The sequence below is a fragment of the Passer domesticus genome, chromosome 6 (assembly GCF_036417665.1).
Source record: "Passer domesticus isolate bPasDom1 chromosome 6, bPasDom1.hap1, whole genome shotgun sequence".
NCBI lineage: Eukaryota > Metazoa > Chordata > Aves > Passeriformes > Passeridae > Passer > Passer domesticus.
This window is the reverse complement of record NC_087479.1, coordinates 35,109,156-35,131,044: the sequence shown is the minus strand read 5'-3', so window position 1 is coordinate 35,131,044 and position 21,889 is coordinate 35,109,156. Positions and strand designations below refer to the sequence as shown.

Genomic DNA, 21,889 nt, shown 5'->3' with positions numbered 1-21,889 from the left:
TACAAAGCCTTTAGTACACTGCCCTTTGAGGAGCTAAAAAACCATAATCCACAAATACATCCCTGCTGGTAGAAGACAAAAGCATGGGATTGTCAAGATAAAATCTTGCATTGCTGTGTACATCCTTTAACACAAAGAAGTTAATAATTTTCAAAGGCTGAACCAATCACACAAAATGTGTCCTCTAAATATTTGCCAAATGTGTCCAGAGATGCTGCTGAACCAGCACTGCATTGACAATACAGTATTGTCTAAAATCAAGCCATTCTGATGCTTCCAGGAAAACCAGCACTTTCTGCAGTCTCAGAATTACAGTACTTTGCACCACACTAATTAAATACCAAGCCAGGGCACTTTCCACCTCCAAAGGCAGCATGTTTAAATTTTACTTGCCATATAAAGCACTTCTTTAAAATAGCTGCTCTTAATATAAAGCTCAACACATAAGGAATACTTAAAATGCAAGCTGACTGCATCACACGTAACAAGAGCAGTGCGAGTCACCCAGGGTACAACTATTTGCACAGGCATTTATATAAATGCAGCTCTTCTCCTTGGAATGCTGCTACAGTCTTAGAATCATGGAATGGTTTGAGTTCGTATGAACCTTAAAGATCATCCAGTTCCAGAACCCCTGCCACAGGCAGGGATGCCACCCATTAGATCAGGCCTTAAACACCTCCAGGGATGGACCATCCACAACTCCTCTGGGCAGCCTGTTCCAGTGCCTCACCACCCTCACAGGAAAGAAATTTTTACCATTTAATCTAAATCTTGAAATTTTTGAGTTTGAAACTGTTCCCCTTTTGCTATCACTATTTCCTTAGGTAAAAAGTCTCCATCTTTTTCAAAGCCCTCTTTGAATACTGGAAGGCTGCAATAAGGTCTCCTCACAGCCTTCCCTTCTCCAGGCTGAACAATCCCAGCTCTCTCAATCTGTCTTCTTAGAAGAGTTGCTCAAGCCCTCTTATCTTCGTGGCCTTTCCCTGGACCTGCTCTAACAGTTTCATGCGTTTCTTGTCGTGAAGAATCCACACCCAGATGCACTACACCAGATGAGATCTAACAAGGACAGAATACAGGGGAGACTAACATTCCTGGCCCTGCTGTGTTTGATGCAGCACAGGATACGGCTGGATTTCTGCACTTGCAGCATTGTTGACGTCTGTACAGCTTTTGTCCACCAGCACCCCACAGCCCTCCTCCACAGGACTGCTCTCAAAAAGTTCATGTCGCAGTCTGTACTCATGTCTAGGATTGCTCTGACCCGGGTGCAGCACCCTGCACTTGGACCTGTTGAACCTCATTAGGTTCCCACAGACCCACTCCTTCAGCTTGTCAGTGTCTTCATATACAGCATTCATTCCTTCTGTTGTGCCAGCTGCAGCACTCAGCTCTGTGCTGTCAATGATGCTGCTGAAATAACAGGGTGTTTTCTAATTAGAATAACTTTAGAAAGGCAGTTTACCCATGCTGCTGTTTGAAAACTACTGAATATTCAGCCATAACTTTTTACAATTTTCAAACGCTCTGCAGCCTAAGAACTAATCAGCTGGAGAAAAAACTTTGTGCACCATGAGATCAAGGAAGGGAAAATGTTAACACTGTATGTCATGATAGAACCTAATCTTCTGCCCACACTTTTCAAAGTATGCCTATCAAAGTGCCTACTTTGCAAGGTGCCTATCAAAGAGTGTTTAAGCACTATTAACCTCTATGAAATGGCAACACCTCACAGTCCTACCTACAGATCTATATAGGCTTGCTTTTATAGGCAGGACAGAAGGAAAATAGAATGAAAACTGATAACGATTTAGGGCAGGAGAACGCCAGGCTAAAAGGGATCGTAAAGGAAAAGTCAAGCTGAGGGTTGAACATAAAACACGCAGGAGTACAAGCATCCACTACCACAAGCTGCTCTTCACAGTCTGCAGTGAAAGCCAAGATTTGTCCCTCTCTGTTCCCCTTCTACCAACAGTGAGCAAAGTATACACCTCCTCACCCCCAAATGCTGTTCTACTGAAACAGATCACCTAGTAGTACAGGTTCCTCATTAATTTCAGGGCATAAGTTCATGCAGCTCTAAAAAATCCAAAACTTGGTATTGACCATACAAGCATCCAAACACCACCAGTTCTCCCTACCTCCCCAAATTATATGTTTTCCCTTAAAAAATGTTCAGGATAACAATCCTACATAAGGATACAGATATACAAATGTATCTCTAATCATATGGAAAAATATAACTAAGTGATCAATGTACTCCTGACCTGTTGTATACATGGTTTTGTCATTAGTTATATGACCACACAGTGTATTTTCCAAAGGAAATTCTCTGTTCCTGACTCAGCTTTATGCATGTCTCGCTCTGGGGACCAGCTGTTTCATATTCTACAGGTTTTTGCAGCTGTCCTCCTTCATCTGCTGTAGCAGCTGGAATACAGGCCATAAATGATTATGGTAATAGTTAATATCATATTCTGAAGAAATGAACTCCACCATTGACTGTGTCTATATGAATTAAATCAGTATTAAGTCAAATGTTTTTGAGAGTGCAACCACCTGTCTGTATTTATTTCTCTAGACCTTCCCAGCCTGGTGTCTAATTTGAGACCTAACAGTCTGGTGTAAAACATTTGATTAGTTTCAATCAAAATAAAGTGAAAACATGACATTTGATAACATCAAAAATTCCTAAAGCACAGGTTCTGGGTACACTGGTTCTGGGTACACCGGTTATCAGCTTTAATGAAAATAAACAACAACAGCAACCTGTACTTTAACCTTTTCTAGTATTCATTATTTGCAAAACATGACAGCATCAGAGATAGAGTGAATCTCACTTGATTTAAAAGACCAGTAACAGGTGTTATTTTGAACGGGAAAACATGCCAGAACTTAAATATTAAGCAGCAAAATTGCTAACACAGAAGATGCAATATATTAACATTAGTTACAATTACAAGATCAGCAGTATGGTACCTACTTCTAACGCCAAGAGCAGCATTTGTGAAGAGTAACAAATCCTATTTAGTTACCATTTCAATATAGAAAAAAACACAACTTAAGGTAGAGCTATGAATATCTATACGAGCAGATTATGGCAAGGCCAAACTAGCACAACCATGAAAATGCACGCTTCTAATTTCCAATTACTGAGGAGGCCAACAAAATAATCAGATGAACAGCTATATATAAAAAGCTGTAAATGAAAACCACATGTAAAAACTACTGAAAGGGTACATGAAAACTTACTATGGATTATATCAACTGAAAACCTGAATAGAGAGTTAAGAGAATAATCAGATTCCATACAATAACTAGTAAAGCAATCCAAGTATCTGTTCAAAATAGGTCTCAGATACTTAGGACAAATTTTATTTTTTCAGTTTGTACCAGTACCAGATGACTAAGTATCCAATCTCAACTCAAAATGTGCACAAACCTATCTTCATTCTTTTGCTTTCTATTTATACCTTTTTAAATCACTTTGCTGTCTCCTCCAAAGCCAAAGTTTTAGGTGCAGGACAAAGAACAACTCTTATAAAACTTAAAAGGACCCTGTTGATCAACTGCAAGATGGTTTTGCAGACTCCATCATTCTTAAAAGGCAGGGAAGTCAAGGATCTTGATTTCTTACTTGTCATGCCTGAAGTCACACACCCAGAAAAATGAAGACATACCAGTTGAGATTTCATCTAGAGACCTTTGCAATACAAAGCAGCAAATACAAGTAGTTGATCAAGAAGAAATCTCACTCTAATCAGTTCAGGACTGTAAAAAAAAAAACTCAATTACTGCACAGTAATCAGTTTCTATCTTGGATACAGTTAGACAAAGAAGATAATTCAACAACTACTTGTTAAGGTGAAAGGAGGAAAGGAGCTCATGCCTGACACATCAATTCAGATACCTTCTATTACAATTTTTCCTAGCTTTAGTTATGTGGAATCATGCTCTTTTTCCCTGCAAAGTAGTGACTTTACCCACAACTGAGTCTTACTTGATGAGATTCAGCAATTACTCTTATCTGCTGAGAACATGATGAGACTCCAGATTCTGGAATCATGGGTGCTAATGATCCTAATAGTTTGATGATGACAGAGATAGATTTGGGGGCACCAAATTATTCATGACTCATAACGTTCCAAAGGAAAGACTTCATATTTCACCATCAGCCCTCATTATAAAGTGGCATTTTAAAATTAAAAATTTGGAAATGACTGGATCACTTTCAACTCATAAGAAAGTCTCGCTTTTGCCATGCCTCCATACCACAGACCTCCTCCACTCCAAACAGTAAAACATAGTAGAAGGTGGTAATTGCCACATATTGCCAGGGATACTTTAAAATCACCAAAACTGTAGGATAAGGAGATCAGAATAACGTTTTATAGCAAGAAGTTGTTAAAAACTTAACAGATATCTTCTTTGTCGCATGGGGTTTACTAAAACACAGTCAATTTAGGAAATGCAGCGCAACAACACACACATTACTGGCAGCAATCCTTGCTAACTTTTACTAGGAAAACAAATGCCATCAGTACAAGCTCCTGAAAACTAGAAGCTCCTCTAAAACTAGAAAAATAAATGAGAACAAGAAAAAATATTTTATATAAGAAAGCTTATCTATTTGTGTCACAAATTCTTACCTGAGTTATAACAGATCAAACCCCGGGAGGGAATATTAATTTATCAGCCAATTAAGTTATTATATGTACAAAATAATGTCTAATTGCATAAAATTAATTCCTCAGAGGAGAAAAATTCAATTTAGCATTTTGAAATACTTTATCTGGTTACCTATTATTAGCTTTATCCTTTTCTTCCCAGGATTACTTCCATCATTGTAATTGCAGGAAAGCTAAAAGGTTCATCTTTCTGAGGAAATTTTTACAAACTGAAAATCTATTTGAAGAATAGTGTTTGCTATTTTACTAACTTACTGTTTTGGTTTTTTTTTCAAACTTAGCAGAACTGCTGGCTTTGTGTTATCTGAATTTGTGATAATTGTCAGCTCTGCATAGACAGACAGATTCCCTCAACCTCCCTTTCTTTTCCCTCCACTTCACCAATTTATGTGTCTACAAAATTTGTCAGTGATTCACACGTCAGCAAGTCTGTGTTTCTGCCTTTTTCTCTGAATGTTTCCTTGCGCCCTAACCATAAGAAAAAACTCTCTGCACTGAGGACACCAGGTGCCATCTGTTGCCATACACACAATGATCACCTGCACTGATCTCCGCTGCTAGGATTTCGCACTGCTTTATTCTTAGCTTCATTCTGTGCTAAAGTAGCTGATGCAAATACACACGAACCTAGGCAAGGTTACATTGATTCTAGGGTGTAACAGTAATTACCGTGAGTCACTAGCAGCAGCTTCTGCACTCTTGCAGTATAAGCCTCTCTACAAAGCCAAGCTCGCTCTGCTTTCAGGGTGGAACACGCGGAGGATGCACAGCCACTAGCAAAGGGTGCTGAGTTGAGCACATCCACTGTGGCACTCAGCAGAATTTGTTCCCCCAGGTTTGGAGCCCTGGTAACCATGCTGGTAAACTATCAGCTGGCTCAGAGCACAGTGAACCAGCTGGCATCCCTGTGCACAAGACCATGAACTCACACTCAATAATCATAATCTCCTGCAGTCAGTGGTAAATGCTCGTGACATAACAGGATGGTAAATGAAGCATAATAAAAGCTATCAAAGTGAGACAGATATCAAACAGAGACAGCAACACAGGGGACAGTAATCTCCCACCTGTGCACTTAAGCATATTTTGCTCTGTTATGATTTCCTACTCATTGTTCACCAAGCAAACACAACAATATCTCAAAGCCTGAACTGCATCCTCTGTTTTCACATCCATTTCATATGCATTAATCAAGACACGGATATCACAATTCTCAAGTGTACAAGTAACTGTTGCTAAAACACATACTTAAAAACTCCTTCTAACTGAGACAGAAAGGAAGAGCAAGAAAAGGACTGCACATGGTCACTCCTACTTCAATACTCATGTTCCATTTTGGTACCAGTGTCAGTCACCTAGTTAAGTGTAGAATTCCATTCCTGGAAGGAAATTTACAGGATCTAAAAGAGATATTACAAGTCTTACTGTATGCTGTACTGTATTCTATTCCTGGGAAAAAAAAAATAAAATTGTTCATAACAATTTACTTTTGAAAGGAGTTCTTGCTCTCTAGGAAACGAGTCTACATCAGTGGCCACCTGAGAGCAAATTATTCCAGCTCACAGATACCATCTCTAAAGGAAGCAACTTTTTACCAACTACAAAACAGTTTCCTTTTTAACCCTCCCTTTTCTTATTTTAAAGAGATGCTTCTTCCCTGTCTATTTCTCAGTTTGTAGCTGATGGTATATTGCATCCCTGGGTAAGGGTTCCAGAAACAGACTGCCCTCCCTGGTGTGTGGCTCTCACAAAAAGTTGCTTTACTGAGAAGTGCTCATGTTAATCAATGACTAATATCTGATACTGTGACAATCTGACCTATGAAGAGTCCCAAACCAAAATAACAACCAAAAAAAAAAAATTCCAGACCAAGAAACAACCTCCCCAAAACGAGCTGATACTTCCTGGCCCAGGTACAGTTCAGTACAAGAGCTACAAATTCCAGCATGTGCCACGGATGCCCCTTCCCGAGGTTTGCATCCTTGCTCACACTCGCATAGCACAAAGGCCCATATGAGTCCTTTCTCCTCCAGTGTGGTCACCATCTGTTTCCAGCATATCTTTGGCCAGTACAGAGACAGAATTTAGCCTGTGGTCTCTGAGCTGCTTCCACTGGCTCCATTCATGCTGGCCATGCTCGGCAAACGAGTACACAGACATCACCATGTCGCATGATATGCCACAAACATCAGAGCTGAAGTGAGACCTCAGTTTGGAAGAGGGATAAAGAGGGTATGTAACCTAGCACCTCTCCCAAACTTCCAGGTGCTTCTAAGAGGTCTGGAGTGCAACTCAAAACTAACTTTTCTCGTAACAGGTGTTGGACTGCATCACTAATTTGATAAAAGAATTATTAAAAACATATAAGCCCATAATTTTGCTACCATTTGAAATCTTTTTCTCAAGACCATTAATATTCCTTTACTCTGTCACTCTAGTTGCTTCTCCCTAAATTACTGACTGGTAAAAGAATTGTAAGGAGCTGTTCTGGTGCCTTCATGAAAGTCATCCAGCTCTCAAACCTCCACAGAGCACTATTTCTCCACGGGTTGGCTGATAATCAAGTCATGTGTTTAAAGGAGAAACAAAAGCAGCTTTTCAGGAGCAAAAGTTAAAATGTACCTGAAATTAACAGGCTTTATTTCTACAACCCTGATATTAATCATCTAGAGAGCCTTTCACATTCACACACATTCCTGAGGATGCTCTGGCAACTACTGCTCCTGCTTTAAAGGTACTGCTGCAGTGCTGGACAGGAGAACTACGAGCAGAGGGTGTCACCAGACATCCACACCAGATGTGTTCATCAATTTCTACGCCACCACCTTTGCTGATGACCCAGGCCCCCTTAGCAGCTGGTCACACAGTCTCCTGTCACTCTAAGCCCAGCTGCTGGTGGTGTTGACAATCACCCTGCACAGTCCTTCCTTCTCAACCCTGGAACCCTCTGCCATGCAGCTTTTTTGGCCCCGGCCCCCAATGGGACAGAATAAACTCCATCAGTTTGGAATTTCAGACCTCAATTTGCTCCCTCAATAAAAGCCATTCAAAAGACAGCTGAGCATCTCATCAAACAAAATATCATTTCTTCAAGCTTCCAAATAACTAATAGGTGTTAAATGAATTTGTCTCCTGATCAGCTAATTTGAAAATACCAAGTAGATCATTACTTGAATCTGTTACAGTTCCTGTATATTGGGAAAAAAAAGCAACTGGAAGTTCCACAGATAAAAATCAAACACTATGTTTGCAAAGTGAAAAACAAGTTTATGCTACTACTGAAATGTAACAGTTTTAAGTACACACCCAATAAAGGGTTTTCCTCCCCCCAAATAACCTATTTAAAAAGTCAGTCAAACTACCTAAATGGTATTCTTTGATGACAAAAACTTTAACACAAAGTTAAAATATTTTCCCCTAAAATATACAATTTGCTTTTGTGTGTATATACCACATATATTTTTGTGTGTACACATCTACATATATTTACACATAAGATGTTAATGTTACATTTCTAAAGCTTCTCTAAAAGAAGTACTTAAATATAGCTTAAGCAAGCATGGTAATTAACCCTCATGTCAAAGACTTCCCACAATTACTAGTGTTTTACACTAGTAAATGTGCTTAATGAACTGCATTCACTACTGCTATATGGAGAAAACAAAATTAAAGCTAAACCCATCAAATGTTGATTGTATGTTTCTACAGGAAATTTTGACTCTAATAACCTGGAATAAGCCCTGCAGCATGAATCTTTTAGGTATTCAGATTATTCAAACCTTAGGCAAATAAAGACAGCACAAAATAATTATATTGAAAATTACAGTCCAAACTATAAAGTCATACAAGGGCCACAGAGAGCATCAGAGATTCTTTTTACAGTTCACAGTTTTTAACAGATAATAAAGCATGTAACTCTCAAACAATCCTTGCAAGAAGAGCAGCAGTTTCCATTTCAAGTGACTGCCACATCCAGTCAAGTGTGCAACACCAAGAAAAGAAGTCAATTAGAAACCTTAGAGAAAGAGAGTAATTTGTAGCAAAAACTTGAACAATTTTTTTTTAATCCTATGATTGTGAACAACTGCAATATTCAATTTGAAATACACTCAGCTTTTCACTCTACAGCCTTCCACTAAAAATCCTTTTGGGGAAAAAACTAAAAACTCAGTAATATTATTTTCATCAATATGCCAATTTAGTTTTTTCAAATTGCAAGTTTTGTATTACTATACTAAGCACTTGAAAACATACTGGTCTATCAGTGTAAAAAACACAATCTAAGAGTGCAGATAAACAAAAAGTAAAAATAAATAAACTCCTAATAAAAGTAGGCTAAAACAAAAGGTTTAAAGAAAAAAGTTAACTGTTTATTTAGACCCTGATCTTAGAAGACAAAACCTTAGTAAGCAACAGTTTTTATAAGAAAGGGAGAATAATTTTCAGTAACTCTTCATGTTTGTATATTTTTCATTCTTTTAATTTTGCTCTTAGACCATCAGCTTCATACTTTGCCTGCAATCATTTCACTCACAAACGTGCAATCCCATTTACAAGCCAAACTCTGGTGTTCCTTCAGTGGAACACTGAAATAGGCTTCAAAATCAGTTATGTACCAATTTCCTAAAGGATTCTAAAAAGACTGCCACTATCAACCACCTAGATCACTGTTAGAGTGATATTGATGGATTACTGCATGCTGCATTTCTCCCATATACTCCACCCCAAAGTGGGAAAATGAATACTGGGTGCGATATTTTTGGAACCACATTTTTTGTTTTCTGAAGCCTACTTTATCCATATAAGCAAACAAAAATGACAAGCAGATGAAATAACATTTTTCTTCAGACAATTGAACTGTTCACTAGAAGGCATGGCAACAGATTCAGTAAGCACATATTTTTAGAGCAGTGCTTATGGCAACCCCTCCCAGTGCTCCAATGTAACAGATCCTCCTAAACTAAAAAGGCTGTGGTCTTTGTCCAAGGAAGATGTTTATTTTCTAGTTTGGTTTCATTCAGAGTTAAAGATGGGGTCATCCCACAGACCGAAAAAGAAAACCATCTTAAATTACTATTTGACACACATGCTGTGTAAATCTAACCTTATGAGGAACCATAAATCCACCAGAATTTAAAAAAAAAAAAAAAAAAAAAAAAAAAAAGCTTTCAGGCTTCTCTAACTCTTATATAACATAAGAAGGCATTTCATCACAGATCCCTGGGGATAATTCACTTCCCTGTTTTTGACAAAACACATATAAAAAGCTTTTTGTCCTTGACAACCACACTTATTTTCTAAATATATGCATTACATATGTGTTTTCCAAAATGTCATATTCATGAATATAAAGGAATACAGAGTTCAACCTCCACATAGGATTGTATCTAGCTTTTTTTGTTAATCTTCCTTTAAACTTAAGACTATAAGAAACACAGTTTTAAGACTTCACCAGTTTTGAGGGCATGAAAATACATCAGAAAAATATGGATGGGACCATACAACTGAGAGGAATTTAAGAGCACTAGGTGTTCTATCACCAGCTGACAAAGATTAGATATCCATTACCGATATCACCTCAAAAACTGCAAAGGATTTCTGAAGCTTTCATTGTGAAAAGCAAAAAAATGACATATAAACTTGCAAATAGCCCCAAAAACCTAGCAGGGAACAGAGTACAACTACAGAAACCTTGTACTCTGCTAAATGAACAAATATTACAATGGCATTCCCCTTTTCTGTATGGGAATGTACACAAAAACATGAGGCAAAAGCCAGACTGATAGTACATAAACTATTTCACATCTAAAATACTTCAAGTACTAATAATGATAAAAAAACAATGTAGAAAGGGACAAAAACCTATGTGTGAAAATATGCAGTTACTCAGCAGAAATCTACATCCTGCATGATTGCAACATTTATGGTTTAGAAAACAATAAAGGTAGATATAAATATTTCAGTTGATTCATTTCTTGTGAGTGCTGTGCTATGAGTGGGCATTCAGGCTGGATTGCACAGGACTTAGAAGAACTCTTCATATGCAGAAAACCAAGGAAGGTTACTTGGAAAATCTCTCAGTGACCAACATGTAGATGAGACCCTTAAGATTTGATTATGTGGGTACTTTATGTTCTACAGTCCCACCACAGACTATATGGTCAAAGCAACTGAGAGCATCCAAGTAGACAGTTCTTCTATTTTAAAGATAGCAACTCACAGGGCAGAGAGTTATCTCCAGCAACTGCAACACGAAAATAATACCTACCTGGCCACCTACATCAACTCTTCAGGAGTGATTGTGAAAGTCTGCACAACTCACTGTGTGAAGCAACCTACACCAAATTACAACACCAGGGAGAAGCAAATAAGCAATTCAAGTCATGAATCCAGACAGTCAAGCTGGCAAATACAGGATACAAACTGAGAAGAGCAAGCAAGGTGGCAGCGACATCTAAAAACACACTTTGCAATTTAAATAGGAATCAGTCTATTACAAGCACACATACGCCAGCAGTACTGGCACTTCATCCATATATTCTTAAACCTAAGAAGAAAATTTAGCTGGATGGTTGAATATTACCACTAGTCTCAAAGCATAAGCAAACTTGTGTGGGTTTGACCTGCACACCTGTCCATGCAGGTTTTTTATCAACTGCCTTTCTAGCCCAAGACAAGATGTATTCACTTTTCTCTAAGTTGGGCTACAACAACTCACAGATACCACAAAAATAAGCCTCCAGCCAAACATACCAAATATAGTCCAGCATGTCCATTCGATATTTTTTTCATTATAATCTAAGGAAGTATGATGGAAAAATCTTTTTGCCTTATGTGATTTTTTTCCTCCAGTTATGGTCAGTAAAAGGAAATATCTACATCTGTTCCTGGTTCACATGCATGAAAAACATTTTATAAAATGAAAACAGATTTGAAATCATTTAAATTCCAATACTAAACCTTCAAAAGTAAATTACCTACAGAAAGTACATGTGTGGGTGTATTCCTGTTTCACTGCATCAACAGCCTTAATCAGGCTTGCATACTATTTCTGATTATGGTTCATTATATAAAATCACGTTGATAACACTTCAGCAAGAACGTTCCTTAACCCTTGCTGAAAAAAGGAAATAGCATTTTGCACCAGTTTTCACCCTTGCTGTCTGTATTTGAGGCTGACTTTCTCCAGCCACCCCTGACCTTGTGGAAGCCATGAGAGCCAGCTGTAAACCACAGGAATCTCCTTGGACTCTCCACCAGGGAAAAGGCTGCGGCTCCTCCCAGTGCTGAGTATGGTGACTCCTGCAGATGACTCCTCAGCTCCACTTGCCCCTGTAGCCCCTAGGTCCTTGGAGATCCTCCCCAAAAAGCAGACTTCGAAGGTTAATGCACCTCCCTGCTCATGTGGAGTCAAAATTATTCCAAATGCATCAACTGGAGCCACATATCTCCTGCTCACTAACTGAAGGCCCTGCTCAGAGTTCTGAGGAGTAGTTAGGAATACAAACCCTACTTTGAAGCCCAATGTGCCTTTTTTGATTTGCAGGGGTGAATTTTCCTAAGCATGTAGTTTCTTTTTTGGTCTTGTGTCTATTCTTCTATTACTCCAAAATAGGGATTTTATCAATATACTGTATTTTCTGTTAGCCAGATCAGTATCTGAAAACTACTTGAAAATAGCAGCAATTGTGAAGCATAACTTATAATTTCTTGGTAGGACTTCTGACCAGAAAAGGATCATACCTGTGCTCCACAATTTGCTTGTTAAATTTCAAGATAAGTTGGGCTTGATTTCACCCTGTAAAGACTAGATGATTTTGTACGTTGAGAAACTTTGCTCAGTGATACACCATCACTATTAAAAGCAATTAATCTTTCTATATTGCAACACAATTTTTTTTTTTTTTTACTATGGAGAAAAGCTTTCAGAAAAACGGGGTTTTTAATGACAATTTTAGTAGCTGATTCAGTGAACAGTCTGATGCTAGCACTACTCAGTTTTCAACATAATGCAAAACTTTTTACTCTCACTGAAGAAATCCTCTTCAGTAATTACATGAGTTTAATTCTCTAGGATTTTGCAGGAAGATACAAATATAATTAAGCTGTTTTATGTGCACAAATGTGTTTGGAGGAGGGTTGTGGAGAAAGGAAAATTTTTTAAAAAAAAGGAAAAAAAAAAAAAAAGAAAAAAAATCACCCCATCAGCTGAATTTGCATTGTAACCCTCAGGAAATGAACTCTATTCTTCAAGCCTACCATGATCACAGCAATGAGATTAGAGCAGAGAGATCTATTTGGAGCTGGTTGCACACACACACAAAAAGATGTTACACCTAAAACCACTGTATGACTAAATCTACAGATACTTCTTTTTTTTCCACTACTTTGTACTTCATGCCAACCATAAATTTGTCATTTACCAAAATCAGCGAGTCAGTTTTTTGAAGTAGTGAGACATGGCTCAAAATACCAGTTTTAAAACTGCCTGATAAGCATGGATTCCGAAGATCACAGAAGTGCTTCAAAATACAAACTTTTATAACTAAAATATTTGGTTTCCTTCCAAGTAAAGTAATTAGATCAGTTTCTGCTCCCCTATACGTTAACACAGACTTGCCAGAATTTCCAGTGAGGATGAGCACTCATTCCAGTTGAAAATCTCTCTGAAATTAAACATAAAATTTCTGATATTCTTGAGTGGTTCACTTCAGAAGAGGGAGCAAAAGTTTTTGGTGAATCTTTTATTTCATATTAGGAAAAAAAAAATTACAAGTACTGGAAGAAATTGTACCGTGAAACAAAATAGTTTTCTAAAGCTTTACTCTGTTCTTGAATTGTGAAGGGGTGGGGGGGGGGGGGGGGGGGGAAGGAAAGACTTGTGTGCTAGAAAGTCATGGCTTGACCCCTGAAACACTACAAACAGTTCTCTTATCACAGAAACAGAAAATTTCCATAAAACAACCAACAAAAATGCATCATTACTTTTCAATCATAACCATGACTTATGCATGCCAAAAAAAGCTAGCTAAAAAAAGTGGTCAGGTAAGTTCATATACAAAAAATGTCATCAGGGGTTTCAGGTACAAATAGTTCAACATGAAGTTAGGGAAGTTCCTCAGTCAGACTTCTAGAAACTAGGAAAACATAGCTGAGATAAGCAACTATTTGTTTACTCCTACCTTTCTCTTCCATACAAACAGATACAGCATTGCCTGATTCAGAACTGCTCTTGGCTATGCTCTTGCATAAGATGAAATCACCAAGTTTTATTAGTAAGAGAAATTAGCTTAAGGGAATAATTTTTTTGTATTGCCATCTCAGATGAAAAGCAGGGTCTTTTCAGAAGCCTTGAAACTTGCACTGGTCCAAAGTTTCAGTTAAAAATTTGGCTATTACTTCTGTATTGCAAATCTGTCTCCCAAAATCCAATGCTACTCTGCTGCAATGGCTTTTTTAAAGGATCATTAGGTCAGAACAGTCCATAAACTAAAACAAAGAAACAGGCAAGGAACATAACAGAAAATGTTTGGGGAGTGTTAGTATAGCCTAATGCAGCTTCTGGAAACTAAATTACTTTCAGAAGTAGGTTGACTTCAAAATACCAATTTAAGATCTATGGCTCAGACATCAGATATTCACAAGGCTGTCTGTCAAATTACAAAAAATAAGCATTTTCATGTTTTGCCGATTTGCAAGTATATGCAATCAGAGCATGAGGACTACCATTTAACAGATTATTTTGAAAGCTAGCTTGAGGACTTCTCTTATGACAACAATTGCTCTAACAAAAAACTCTTTCCTTGAAAGCCCTGTCCTTGTGCTACTGGACCTAAAACACCAGCATTTAAGTCAAGTCTTCTCTGAACTGCCCCCCAAAGGAGACTTCGGGTCTGTCTTTACTGATTAGAGATTGAGTCTACAAAACCATACTCCCTGACCTACCATTAACTAGCTGGAGTGGCACTCTCCACCCACAGCTCACAGACAGAAAACCTTTTGATAAAGCCATGGGAGGTAACAGGACGACATAAACCAAAAACAGAAGAGTGGAAAGGCATAAGATAATTTTAGCAGTCAGAGGATCTGAATAATAAGAAAATAAATAGTGAAAGAAAAGGATGTGCCTGAAAAGACAAGAAACCTAATACCTTCTTTTCCTTAATATTATTTATCCATTCATTTCGGGCAGCCAATAATGGCACTACTACAAAGCCTTCTTCCTGAAACAGAAGAGAACGCTTTGGTTTCAAGGTGAAAAGTACATTATATACCATCAACAGTACCTACCTTCAACTGAAAAATCTGCACACACTGGGAGATATTACAGAGCTGTGCACTGCTAGTATGCAACAGTACTGTATAACTCATCATGAAGGGAAAAAAACAAAAAAAAGCTTGTGATTCTGACATATTCTAAATTAATTTTGCAGAGAGGGCACCAGGAACAGACCGGTATTGCCATTTTCCAAACCACGTTGCTTGAGAATCAGTATCATAACTTCCCACTCACACAAAATCATTGCATCAACTCCCACTAACGCTATCTTTCTTAACTTCAAGAAGAAAAGTCATCAGTTCAAAGTATGCCAATATTTTACTTGTGAGTATATGTGGAATGAGAGCAAAATAGGGAAGTGCAGAGAGAGAAAAAAGCAGAACGCAAGGTTGCATGCAAAGAAACTGGGATGATGCTGTATTAGTGCTAATAAGTATGAAAATTAAATCAATGGATCTCCTTCCACTGCTCCTGCAAATCAACACTTAGAGATTAAATCATCATGGAATAACATCCCTTTGAATACATGTAATAATCTCAGTTACATGATGCTAAAATTCTTGAGTTCATTACACTTCATGGACTGAATATGATGATTATTGCTGCTGTGAGAATTACATTTTAGCAATCCTGATTATATCTGAAATCTCTGTGAAAATTATTCACCTTCCAATACAGATGAAGAAAAAAATTTTTGAGAAACAGAAGAGAGCTTTAATTCTTCAGTTCTTACTTGGCACTGTGTTTTCATCTGAATTACATACCCAAAGTAAAGTGATGCAGTTCTAAATTACTAAAGCATTTGAAAAAAGGAATAAATTATAAAAAGAACGTTTATTTTAAAATACAGTGTCCTGGTTTTGGCTGGGTTAATGTTCTTCATAGTGGCTGGTATGGGAAGTGTTCTTGATTTGTGCTGAGCACAGGGTTGATGATATATGGATGCTTTTGTTATTGCTGAGCAGGGCTTCACAGAGCCAAGACCTTGTCTGTTTTTGGTACAGCCACACCAGCAAGGAAGTTTGGGGTGCATGGGAGGTTGGGAGGGGACACAGCCAAGGGCAGGTGACCCCAACTGACCAAAGGGACATTCCAGACCATATGACATCATGCTCAGTATGTAAAACTGGGGGAAGAAGGAAGACAGTTGGGCATTTGAAGTGATGGTGTTTGTCTTCCCAAGTCACTGCTGCATGTGATGGGGCTTAACAGAGCCCCATCCCTCCTGGAGATGGCTGAACACCTGCCTGCCCACGGCAAGCACTCAGTTAATTCCCTGTTATGCTCTGCTTGTGTGAACAGCTTCTGCTTTCCCTATTAAACTGTCTTTATCTCAGTCCAGGGGTTTTCTACCTTTTACCCTTCCAATTCTCTCCCCAATCCTGCTGATGGGGGAGTGAGCGAGCGGCTGCATGGGGCTTGGCTGCTGGCTGGGGTGACACCACCACAGTAATTTCAATGTTTCATTTATTTCCATTGTATGAATATTATTTTTATGCACTTGTAGCAGCAGTACATTAACCCACAGCCCTAGAGACATACCAGCAGAACCCAACTCACATCCAGAGTAACATATTCCTCCCTACCTGACATCTCCTCAAACAGGAGGTCAGAGCTCCCTTTAGGTGTGTCCATAGAAGGAAACAAAAGCATCAAGACCACAGACCTAAAACTGAACTTCACAAAGACAGAAGACAATGCTCAGTGCAGAGATTAAGTAAAAGTTGGAGAAGCAGAAACAATTATGAGAACTACTTGTGAAGATAGTGCAAGTACACCCAAGAAGATTAGCTTCCAGTTTTAAAAACCACAATGAAAAGTTCATAAATAGAAAACTATTTCAAATACTGCTAAAAAATGCTTTCTTAACTGAGTTATGCATCAGCACAGCAGCTACTGTACTTAAAATACTGTAAAAGCACACCTTTATTATCACTGATAATACAGGAATTTCTATACAGATAGGCCAAAAATATTAGAGCTGCATTTCTGGGAAATTACTCAGCAGGTAACAAATTGCTATACTGTTTTTGACTTGCAGGTAATATGTAGTGCTGTAGCAATCTGGTGAGCAGTCTGAACAGATGCTGACTGATAATGAGAAGACATGGCAGCAGAAAAGAGCTGTGTTTCTAGGGTATTGATCATTACAAATATGGCTTTAAATCAACAACCTAACTGCCAGCAGAGAGGCTGTATTAGCACATAATTCCTGTGGCAAATGATCAATAGTTAATCAGCAGAGGAGAAAATGAGCAGAGAGAAGCCATTGGTGCATACAGAGAATTACCAGATACCTTGAAATACTTGTGCAAAATTAAATGTGTTGGTAATGGGAAGACAACAACCCCTTACTAAGAAGCAGCACTTTTATACATGAACTGGCAACATAATTTATTACCCAAATCACTATTCAAAGCAGAACAAAAGTCAGCAGACAGTACTGCACTACTATATTTTGCAGTTGAGGTAATTTTTCATATAATGAATACTTAAATTACTCTTCTGCATTCTTAGATGCTTTGAGAATTTTTAAGTCTTTTTGAAATACTTCCATGCTGTCAGGTAAAAGGTTTATAACTGCCAAGCTGAGGGATTCTACAAGAATGCAGATTTCCTACAAGTGGCTTTAGAAGCCTTGATTTGGGTAAGAAAAGAAAAATACAAAGATTCTCTTGGCTTCTTCTGGATATACTCAGACCTTAATTATGACTTAGTGATCCTTTTAATCAAACTCGTTTGTCACACACTGCCAACAACTCAATGTCTTCTTTCGAGAGCAGATCATAATGTCAAGTATCTAACTAACATGTTAAGAATTCCAAATCAAACTTCACGCTTATAAGCGCCTGTCTTAAAAAAATGTTTTGAACCAGTACTTACTCTACTATTCTGACAAAAACCCCTTATCACTAGAAAAAATTAATATCATTAATCCTCTTGTTAGACCTACAAAATAAATGCAGGGACAGGATGAAGATCAGATTTTAAGTGGTTGTTGTTTTTTTTTTTTTGGCTAACGTAACAAAGATTACTTTTAAGTCAAATAATTACTTGAAGTAGCCACTCTGTACACAACCAAACCAAACAGTACACCAGGCTGTCCCACAGAAGACAGCGAGGTATTAAATTCTTTAAGGAAATGGAAAAAAATTCATCACTAAGGAGCTCTCATTATCAACAAGCTACAGTTTTGGCCAGAGAACACATTACTGTGGTATGCAGTGTGGTATGCACTGCTTCTCTGATGAAGTCACTAGCCAGAATAAAAATAGACATCTTAGCAGTATGGATCTCTCTTCAAGACAGTGGTCCCTTCTGGATCTTTTTACTTTACATATATAAGAAGAAAGTAAGGCACTGTCAGCCAGTGAAAGACTGACAAAAATCTGCTGTGAAATATTCCTCAAGTTTATCTTCCATTTAAGAAGAAAACATGCAGGTATATTGAATGTAATTACATAAATTTATTTCCAACTGTCTTCCCATTACCTCAAAAACTCAGTGCTATTTCCTTTTTCTCCAAAATCAAGGGCCAAAGTTGATTTCTATATCCTTGATGTACACAAGTGTGCATACATTAATAAATCAAGAATACTAGGGGTTTTCCTGTGGAGACAAACTTTAGTCACTGGCTCTATTAACCTGCACAGCAAATGGGTTTCCCTTCCATGCTTGTTCCTAAGGATGCATGCAGGAATGTATCAAAAATTTTCACAACAGACAACAGAATGACTCTGATTCACTTACCAACTAGAAATTGAAGAGAAAAAAAAAACCATGAGAACCAAGTATTTAAAAGCTGTTGTAGTGAGCTGCAAATGTAGCCTCCTCCTCTACTACTTGCAAATATTTTTTTTATTCTACTATGTAAGGTACTAGAATGCATAAGAATTGGAGCATTAATCATCCTACATATCATGCCACCTTCATTTTTAGGTTCAACTTTTACTATTCCTGCACTACATTTTCATCACTAGGTCCATCTACTATATTAGTGGCAGGAGATAAGAGTCATCAGAAGGCAGTGGTATTTTAACTAATTATGGCTGTGCCAATGAAGAACTTGCAGCAAGAAGGAAAAACCCAAGTGAAACTGAAGAACAGCATAAAACAAACTTTTCTCTGCCTTTTGCAAAAGGTTATTCTTTGGCCTGGTGTAGTAAGGGAGAGAGAATTTGCTACAGACATTCAGGAGACTGAAGCACAAATCCTGTGCACCATTAAAATCCTCCTGAGCACATTCATGTGTGAGATCCCAGTAATGCACAGACCTTGTGCTGGCCATCCCATTAATGTTGAAGATTCCAGTACAGCAACAGCTATCTCATAACTCTGACAACCAAAGACAAAAAAATAAAAAAAAAAAAAAAAAAAAAAGGCGCAAATGCATTGAAATGGCCTACAATTCCAAATTTTTCCAAACAAAATTTTGTTCCTTACAAACTGAGAACTTTCAGAGTTTCATAATTTCCATGGTACTGGAGCTGGCTCCTCAGATCAATTATTTAACCAATGCTAATGTGCTTTAACAACTGCTTCTCATTTACAGAAGTTAAGGCAGTTAACTGGAGGAGAGCATTAATCCTAATTAGCTTTGATCCCACCACCAGAAAGACCTGGATCATCACTGCTGAAGATTTCTCATAATAGTGCTTAGGAGATTCCCAGCTGGGAATTTTTTTGAGTTCTTGTCTTGTGCTACCATGAGCTTCCTGAATATCCACATCTGTGTAACACTCTTCTCAGAGAAGCCTGGGAAAAAAGGAATCTATAATAAAACTATAGAAGCCTCATGTCAAATAATTTGTCCTGATCACAGAACTCACAAAAGGAAGAACAGTTTGGGTAAACTGCAGGAACACGTCATATAAGGAGCCTGTGTTCTGCTTTGTACAGTCTTTTCCTCTCTTTTCTGAAATTCAGTGTGTTTTATGTTTTGGGTTTAAGGGGTTTTTTTAATTGCACTCCAACACAGAGAAACCAAAGGTAACGGAGGTGTTCCTATGAAACCAAGCTGTAGGCTCCAACTTTAAAGGTAACTGATGGAATGAACTCCTGAAACACCAATGGCCCCAGTGGAACAAACTCGGCTAAAAAACAAGAGAACATAAAGGATGAAAAGAAACTAAACCATCACCTCCCACCTGCAGCCCTGACCCACCTTACCAATGCATGCTGAGGCCAACAGGCCCCATGTATCAGTAGAGTCCCAGTGCTCTCCTCTCCCCAGCAGATGTATGTGCACATCCTTTCTGTACATGAAAGGCTAGAGCTGGAGCCAAGCCTGCAGATGCACACTGCCTGGCAAAGCAAGTGGCAGCAGCACGTGCAGCCACCCAAGATTGCTGAGGGCTAGATTTGACCCAGCTGTTTCTCACTGAATGTCTAGACTACTCCTCACCAAAGCACCAATTTCACAATTTACTCCATACCAAGAACTTTCCATCTCTCATTGATGTGAAATCAGCAGCCAGTTAATATCCAAAATGTTGGTGGGTGTTCCCCCCACCCTTTTGGAGTGAGGGAGAAGCAGTGAAAAAGAGGGTTTGATGGACAGGCCAATCTAGTCACAAAAGCCTCACTTCCTTAACAAACAGACTAAATGCAGTTCCCCTACAAGAGATCCCCTTGAAAAATAAACCAACAGACTAGGGAAAGGATTTACATAGTGAAAATTCTTGCATGTTGACGAAGAACAGAAACTTCAAAAGAAGTACTTGTCAAAAGACCCAATCTCACAGTGCACAAGGTAGGCCAGGAAATCTTCGCATGACAGGGCTGCTTTTCACATGTCTTTAAACGTGAAGCCAGTAGCTGCTAATTGGTAAGAATGGAGGAGATCCCACCCAACACCTGCTACAGCAATTCGGTTTAATAGCAGTCCTTCAGTAGCTCTGACAATTACTCCCACACTCCCCTGTGAGAGACTAATGGTTTGCTAAAAATAAAATAAGAGATTAGAGCCTCTATGCTATTCGACAGAAGGCAATATTCAACAGCCTTGTGGCGAGCTGATGTCCAGACTTCAAAGGATTTCATCCTGCATCTAGAGATTGGGGTGCCTGGCTCAAATGGCAGGATGCAATACTACTTTTTGTTAATTTCATTATTTTCTACAGCCTGCATCTTAGCACACAGTAATAATGTTCATACTTATGCAGTAGGGAATAATCAGTACCAACCTCAATTTGTGTACAGCAGCTGCTAAAAGCTGAAGTTGCCAAGAAACCTATGATGACAAAGCAAAACACAGCTCTCCTCCCCTCCCCCCCAGCTGTACCAGCAATTAGTGACATTTTCACTAGTATGTGCATCTTTAGCAAGAAGACCAAGACTTATGAAATCACAATAGCAGTGAAGGATGGGAAAAAGAGCAGAAAATACCTTTTACAATTTTTCTGAATATGATCTATAATACAGCTGTCAAAACCATCAATGAATAGCTTGTATGTAGGATGTAAGTAACAAAACCCATATCAGTCTTCCAAAAGAATTGCTCTTATCTGTTTTAAAATACAGGAACTATCAGACAACAAAAGCAGCCAATATAAAAAAAGAAAGCATTTTATAAAAGCACATACTTTAGTTCTGTAAGAAAATGTCTGACTCCACGACAAAAAAAATATACTGATTAAGTTTTGCCTTACATGAATTACTAAGAACACAATCTAAATTTTTCCCACTGTAAATTTAATCTTTTGTCAGACACAGAAGGGGAAAAAAGGGCTCCATGTGATGAATAAGGTAGTGTGTTCAAAAAAAAAAAGCCTCAAAATAACCCTGACCTTGTTTTATGGAGGCAAGCCAAATTAATTCCATCCTTCAAATCTTCAAGACACTGGTGTCACACAGAAGGAACACTTTACATTAATTATAGTTGCTCTCAAAAGAAAGTGGTCATCATATGAAATTATTA

The 21,889-nt window shown here is 38.2% G+C and overlaps 1 protein-coding gene across 13 annotated transcripts in view; it reads right to left on the bottom strand.

Moving 5' to 3' along the window:
• SIPA1L1 (signal induced proliferation associated 1 like 1) overlaps positions 1-21,889 on the bottom strand; it is a 199,885-nt gene that overhangs the window by 70,729 nt on the left and 107,267 nt on the right. Inside the window, exon 1 of one of the 13 annotated variants that reach the window (XM_064424432.1) lies at positions 14,843-14,858. The exons of the other annotated variants lie outside the window; for them this stretch is intronic. The gene's annotated coding sequence lies outside the window, so the exon portion shown is untranslated. Of the gene's footprint in view, positions 1-14,842; positions 14,859-21,889 lie in introns of those variants that run through there. 13 annotated transcript variants of the gene reach the window in all.